An 8,393-nucleotide genomic window follows, 5' to 3' on the forward strand; every position below is an offset into this window, starting at 1 on the left:
AGTAGAAAACAAACAGTGACTAGAAGAAAAACTTTTAGACACAGCATTTTGTATTTCAAGACATGAATAGGTCCACTTGTTTTTCTCTGGGCACTGCTTGTAGACTGATTCCCAGTTTTGGAATACCATGTGTCAAATTAGTATTCAGGATTTTAGGAGCCATTTGTCTAAGGAAAAATAGACTTCATAGCCATCTGTCATTCCTAAGTAAAACTCCGCAGAAGCTCATGCTGAATACTATGGAGGAAGAATTAGAAATTCTACAAATTCTAAGGCACTCACCAGCATGACTCTACTCATGACAGATTGATGGTAACAAATTAAATGATTCCCAGCATTAGGAATTCTATTAGTAAAGTCAATGCCATTTGATAGACTTTTCTAATGCATTTAATACCATGGCTCAGAGGACTTCTTATTCAAATGTTCGACACAGCTGGAGTTCCATGAAACATTGTAGAGATGAATAGCTATGTGGTTGAAAGACAGGTCATAGTACACAAAAGCAGGGGACATTTTTATTAAACAGAACCATGGATGCCAAGGTGTGCCTTGTGGTTCATCCCAGTCCACAAATATTCAACATCTACTTGCATGATACAAGACTTGATAAATTGTGTTTTTAATAACTTACACAGACAAAAACAACTCCATGGTAGAGACTACTATCACCTTCAAATACTTAGGAATATGACTTGACTAATCCCTTAACTTCCATCTCATTATAGAAAAAACAATCAAAAAAGTTAACTCCCTGTTGATCTGGATCAACAGAATCTCTTTTTATCATTCTAATCCAGCCAGAACTAGATTAGACAAAGGAATAGAATATGGACTGTAGGTGCACCTTCCAAAAAATGCTTCTGTCATGTAAACCATCTCTAATAAAATCTGTTAATTCATCTCTGACCCTACTCCACAAGAACACCACTGCCTGACTCTCTCCTGAATGCCAAATGACTCCCAATTCAATAAAGAGCTTGCCTCCTGCTGGGATCACTACTATATAAAATCCTTTCCCCGGAAACATCTTCTCTGCTTAAAGATATACTCAACAATGAAACCTTCTCAAACAACCTCAGAAGTCTCCTGCAAACTTAAGCCAACCCTGCATGCTCCAAAAACTAATCATCATTACACAGACTGGGCATTCTCTAGTCTTGTTCCACTACTGTAGGATTCCCTCTGTATTAAACTGAAAGACCTCCAGCCCTACTGTTTGTCATAACTATGTATGGTACTATTTGTAAATGTTTAGAAAACATTAGTTTTACTTTTTTAAAATGTATATTTTAGATTTGTATATTATTTGGTTATTTATTCAGCTGCACTTTTCTCTCTGTTGTTGACATTCTATTTCTCTTGTGTCTTTATAATAACTCAGGCTGTGCCTGAAAATGTTTCAAGAAGATCAGTGTATTATCCTAATAAACAAACAAACATAAATAAAGTAAAATGAAACAAATAAATGAATGAATAAATAAATAACTTGAGCCCTGGTCCCCTGTAGTGATGGTGGATAGGGTCAGAGTCAGTGCTCCATCCCTAGGCACAAGGAAGAGAGGCTGGGACAGCAGAAGTTACGTAGAAAACCTCACTCTAATGCAAGCATGAAGGGGCCACACCTGTTTTGCCCAGCACTGTGTCCAGAGAGAGTGAATGGATCAGTTGAGCAGCCAAGAAGGACAGCAGATGGTCTGGGGAAGAATGAAGTAAAAAAAAAAAAAAAAAGATTGGAAGGTCACATGTCATCTAATGGCAGATGTGAAGTTGATGAGCAGAAAGCTATGAACTAAAACTAATTTTTTTGGAAGGGAATCTTATAGCACACCTCATTGAAGGGGACATCACTCCAATCTCCCCCTTACTTAAATATACTAACACCAAGATTGCACAAAAAGTGCACACCCTATCCCCAGGGCTGTGTCGTCTCACCATATACTATCACAGTACATTCCTAATTATCGAGAATCTGATTGTGAGCAAAAGAGATGGGATCTCTCAAGTTAAAATGACACAAATGTGGCCTGCTTATTTCATCATTTCTTGGATGCTGATATAGTTTAAAAACAAAAAGTGAATTATATAAAACAGTATTGCTCTTCGTAGGGCAGCTGCGGTGGTGCAGTGGTTTGCATTGCCACCTCACAGCAAGAGGTTCTCTGGTTCAATCCTCGGCTGGGGTGCCTTCTGTGTGGAGTCTGCATGTCCTCCCTATGGTGGCATGGGCTTTCTCCGGGTACTCCGGTTTCCTCCCACATCCCAAAGACATGCTGTAGGTGGATTGGACACTAAATTGGTCCTAGACATGAGTGTGTACATGCGTGTGTGTGTGTCTTCCGTGAAAGGTTGGGCGCCGGGCTAGCAACTCAACACTGTAAAAACTCCACTGCCAATCATGAGCGGACAGGTGATCCGCTGTGGTGACCCCTAACTGGGAAAAGCCGAAAGGAGAAGAAGTATTGCTGTTCGTAGAAGATTAAATCTAAGCATATCCTTCACTAAAAAAGCATAACCCATCATAGAAAACATATATAAAATCATACTTAAATCATTGCTATCCTAATGATGATGAAGAAAAATATTACTGTCAAATAACTTTGTACAACTTCTATATACTGCTGCCCTGAACAGATCCAAAGATTAAGCACATAGCATTCATTTTTGCAATTTTTATTTCAGGCCATATGTGTTGTGTATAGAAAAATATGGATAAAAGGGTAAGGATTCATGGACATGTTATATAAGGTATAAGGATCATATATACTGCATAGCAAGAAAAATGGGTATTTGCAATTCAGACATTTAGTGTCTTTAGACCTGTAAATTCAAAGCCCATACTCTATGATCTGTCCACAATACAACTCATCAACAAAGAGGTACACAAACTGAGCTGCATGATTCATGGGTAGTATTAGCAGATAGATGCTCCTCAAATAACTGAGGGTGTGATGTGGGCATCTGAGGCCTGTAAACTCCATAACTGCAGCTAATTTCTGAGTGGGTGGTTGTGCAGGTAGGACAAGGTAGTGAGGTGATCCTGCTGCAGACTGTCTTGCCACTGAACCTGTGCCTTTACTCTTGTCACTTACCCATCCTGTCCACTTTGGAATGAGTCCAGTGTTTCCAGATTAGTATAGCCTCATATTGCTTTTATACGGTATATCTATCCTCCGCTACTCTGTTGACATGTACATGAGATTCAAGTCATAAATTATTAACAATTCACTCATTTGTGCAAATGCATGCCTTCTATATATGAAAAGTTTTCTACGTCACTTTGACATCTTATGTGAAGTTCTATAGAACTACATGGAAGAAGGCTGTATCTGTGATCTATATGTGTGTCAAGTACATGGCTGCAAAAAAAATGTCCCAAATACTAAACTGTGAGAGGAGGGGAGCAGGACGGAAGAGAAATACCAGTGATTTACAATGTCAGAGACTGAACATTACCAGGTTGGGGGAATTTAATACATTGTTATATCAAGGACTAAGTAGTATATTAAAGTTGGGGAGAGAATTTGCAAGCACTATCAGTTCTGAAGAATGAACTGCAGGAGGCAGAGAGACTGTTGGGAATCACTGGCTGAACTTGGCATCAGTCTGTAGAGGACAGAGCTAAGACAGTGGTTGGGAGACCAGACATGAACAGAGATGAGTTCATATATATGGCCTGTGCGGCAGTTTTGCCTGCAGCCTGTGCTGCATGTTCTAGCTGGTGTGGCTTGCCAGTATCTATGGGAGGCCTTTGCTATGACACTATGGACACTGCTGGACACTGCTCTTCTTTAACCTCTCGTCTCCCCATTTCATATATCCTGCCTGGACTGGATGTCTGCCAAACCACAGTTATTGACAGAATAGGTTATTTCAGGGTGGGTCTGAGGACACAGAGAGGAGAGATGACAGCATCCTTGCCACAACACTATGCATTCTTCTATAGGATTTCTGTGCTAATCCCTGAACTCTCCTAATGTGCCAGGAAACATGGTGATAATTGGGGATGGAATGAGAATGTGAAGGCAACACACCCAGTTACACTGTCACATGCCCTACTTTTGCTTACCCACCATGCATTTCCTCTGCCATCTCCCTTTTGATTGACAGTTTTGGTCTCATTTTATTTATTTATTTATTTTATTTTACATTTGTTAACCAGGCTAGTCTAACTGGATATGTTTCCATTTTCAGTAGAGGCCCGGGGAGAAAAGCTCCGGCAATTATAGAACTTAAAAATTAAAAATTAACAGAAAGGATTATAATAAAAGTACAACAAGAAATACTACCTAGAAATAAAAAGTATGCTGTACAATAAGTAATAATAATATAGAGTAGGAAATTACTCTAATAAGTTTAATACTTATACTAGATAGAGTTTATCAGCATATTAATTTAGGAGCATCAGTTAGTCTATCTTACAAGGAATTAGCATGTAACAATCCATTACGAGTGTTAGTAATTTAAGTAATTAGCATGTAACAATCCATTACGAGTGTTAGTAATTTAAGTAATTAGCATGTAACAATCCATTACGAGTGTTAGTAATTTAAGTAATTAGTATGTAACAATCCATTACGAGTGTTAGTAATTTAAGTAATTAGCATGTAACAATCCATTACGAGTGTTAGTAATTTAAGTAATTAGCATGTAACAATCCATTACAGTGTTAGTAATTTAAGTAATTAGCATGTAACAATCCATTACGAGTGTTAGTAATTTAAGTAATTAGCATGTAACAATCCATTACGAGTGTTAGTAATTTAAGTAATTAGCATGTAACAATCCATTACGAGTGTTAGTAATTTAAGTAAGAATAGGAGGAATAAGAAGTAAAAGGAGCTATAATTAGTAAAAAGCAAATGATTAGTCAGGGTTGCTGCAGGGGCATAACCAGTGTGTTTTGAGGTGTTTTTTGAGGTGTTTTTTGAGGTGTTTTTTGAGGTTATGTTTAAAGAGAGGCAAGGAAGAAAGTAATGTTAGTTCATTGGGCAGTAGGTTCCAGATTTTTCCCACTGTGTTACAAAAAAGAGAGTCTCCAGCCTGGTTGTTAGACTTGCATATGCAAGCAAGCAGTTTCTTAGAAGAGCGCAGGGAATTCAGATTTTTGTAAGGGAGGATGAGATTGGAAAGTATAGGACTGCTGTTGGGTTGGTAGAAGATCTTGTGGGCAATGGTGAGTTGGGAGTCATCTGGAGCCAAGAACCTTATGCACTCTCCATGCACATCTTCCCATCAGAGAGACATGAGTAAGCATTGCCTCCTCAATCCTGTCTTCCCCACTATTGGCTTTTGCTGTGCTGAGGCAAATAATCAAATTCAGGATGTGTAGGTCACAGCAAGGGCTTCATCACTCTGGTTCACTGAGCCAAGAAAATGTTAATGCCTAGGCCGCAGAAACCTTTTATGTCTACGGCAGTAGTCTTTCAAATGGCATGGGGTGCTAACTGCCACAACATAGTTTTCTCCAGAACAAAATGTTCATCATGAGTATGATATTAAGGTCCTTTGTGCTGAAATACAAATGAAATAGTTCCCTTCTGTTGGCAAGTATCATATTTATGTAAATGAGCTCTCACTTTGGCACAACACTGAGAGACATTTCCACAGCCAGCTATTTCATTCCAACTCAAAACTTATTGGAAAGATACTTTTCTGTGAATACTGAGAGTACAAATCCAGTGTATGTAAGGCTAACATTGCAAGTGCTGGTGTGTGTGTGTGTGCGCGCGCGTGTGTGTGTGGGGGGGGGCATGTGGGGGGGTGTGGGTGTGTGTGGGTGTGGGTGTGTGTGTGCACGTGTGTGTGCACGTGTGTGTGCACGTGTGTGTGCGCGTGTGTGTGTGTGTGCGCGTGTGTGTGTGTGTGCGTGCGCGTGTGTGTGTGTGTGTGTGTGTGTGTGTGTGTGCGCGTGTGTGTGTGTGTGTGTGTGTGTGTGTGTGTGTGTGTGTGTGTGTGTGTGTGTGTGTCTTGGTGGTGGTGGTGCCCAGGCAAAAAACATCAGTAGCTGTCCAGAACATTGTGTAAACTTTTGTGCATCATGAAGCATTTACCAAAAATAAGAAGCTAAAGGAGAATTAGTAAGATGGATGTCAGGTTGGTGAGAGTGGAAGCCCTATAAGGCACCCTAAGGTCAACTGATTCAGTGACTAACCTACAATTTCTTATAAAACTCAGCTCCGTTTACTTAAGCTGACTTGTATTACAAGTTTTTGACCAGTTTCTAACTGCAGGCACAAACTGGATAGGCTGACTGCACTGTTTTACAGTCAAAATAACATCCCTCACTCCATTCAAAAAGCCAGGCAGATCAGAATACAGTAGGCCATTAACACAGAGGCTTGATAAGCTGAGGCTGTCATTTGCACACCTCTCTTTGTGCAGTGTAGTAGTAAGAAAAGTCTTTAAAACTGCACTTCATGAGCAGCTGTACACAATGGGGCAACCCCTTGTATATAGTCTTTCCCTGTTGTGTACACACAGTATGCCATGCCCAAATTTCACATACAATCTACCCATCCCTAGTGAGTCACTAAAAGTATATCACCTCTTTATGGGCTGTCCCCAATAGGTTAACATCTGGGACTTCTAGCAGTATAAGTGTAGTTACAACCTGGTAAGAAAACTTACTACTTTTCATGAAGACTTTTTTTCAATACTGCATCGCCCTAACTGGGAATCACTAAAGATTCTCTCCATATAATACGCTGTCTCTGAGTTCAATAAGATCTTCCTAGGTCTTCCAAATATAACAACACCCCTCAGAAAAAAAAATCATCAAGGCCAAACCTGCCTTAATGACTATCCTTGGCAACTACGCAAACCATGAAACAAAGAGACAAAAAACAGCTCCTAATTTACTAGGATATAGACAACTAAAAAACCTAACAAAACAACTTCCCACCAAAGATAAAAAAAATATTACTCAACCAGTGAAACATCAGAGAAAACCTTGTTCAACATTTCTCCTTTCAAGTTTCCATAGATGGCATAAAAAATACCTCAAAAATGAAAGCCTACTACAACTTCCCCTAGCAATCTACCTTGTGAATAAGGCCTTTGTATATCCAGTCTCACTTCAGATAAATTGATCCATATCTGTAAATAAGGCCTGCTCAATATGGAAACAAATCTTTCATTATTCCAGTACATATGGGCAGAATTAATACAGAGCTTTCAAACTATAGTCCAGTTCCATTTTATCTCACCTATCAAAAACATTGGGAAAATATATCCATATGCAGCTTCTCAACTATCTAATAACCAGGTTCTGTGTTCAACACAACATGGCGTCCTTCCTCATCACAGCACAATGTTTGCTTTACTGTATTCATATTTTGTTAATTTTGTCAACACCCATAGAAATGCCAGAAGATTAGTCTCCACCATCTTTCTAGACTTATCAAAAGATGTTGATACTGTCTTCCTCCAGAAACTGTTACTTAAAGTCTCATCCTTAGTGCTTTCCAACTCTTCACTGCAATGGTCCTATAGCTACCTTTCAAACAGAGCACAAGCAACAAATGGAAAAAATTATTTCTCCACTTTTTTGCCAGTAACTGTTGGTTTCACACAAATATTTACACTAGGCCTTTTCAACATTTTCATCAAAAACCTCTACATTGCAAGAAACAATGCTACCCTAGTTCATTAGACTGATGATTCAACCCTAATCATCTCTGACAAAACTCTTGTCTAAACTCCAATACCTTACACAACATTCTTATTGATTGAAACATGGCCAAAAATTCAGCCCAAAACACATCTCTGCTAAAACACTATTCACTCTCACCTCTGTAAACAACATGCCAGAACAAGTAAACCACAGAAAATTATTGAGTGTTGTCCTAGATGATCAGTTTAATTTCATCACCAGGTATCACAAGTGGTTAAAAAAATCATCAAAATCTATGCACATTATACAGAGTAAAAATTTATCTAACTGGCATAGCCAACAAACACATAGCCTCTGCTTTCTTACTGCCATCCCTCCTCTATGCTCCCCCAAAGTTCACTAATTTTTAAGTCTCACAACTATCCACACTGGAGCAATGGTGTAATAAAACAGACAAAATAGCTGTAAACTAAGTAACAGACCACACCGCTACCTAGAACTCATATAATGAAACTGGTTGGAACTACCATATCCTCTAGCTCTTTCTCAGCTAACTCAAGAAGATGGCTCAGACGCCTTAATATAACAATACAATAATGTTTTAATATAACAATACTCCCCCAACATAATCAATCATTATAACCAAATCAAAAAAAAACTGCAGATGACTATCTTTATTCAAATAGTGTAACTAAATTATGGAAAGACTTCCAGCTACCACTGAAATCCAGTCAGAATGTAAATTCTTTTAAAACATATATAAAACTTCACCTATCAA

Source organism: Protopterus annectens, chromosome 17.part0, assembly GCF_019279795.1.
Source record: "Protopterus annectens isolate FY-2018-M chromosome 17.part0, PAN1.0, whole genome shotgun sequence".
Taxonomy (NCBI): Eukaryota; Metazoa; Chordata; order Ceratodontiformes; family Protopteridae; genus Protopterus; species Protopterus annectens.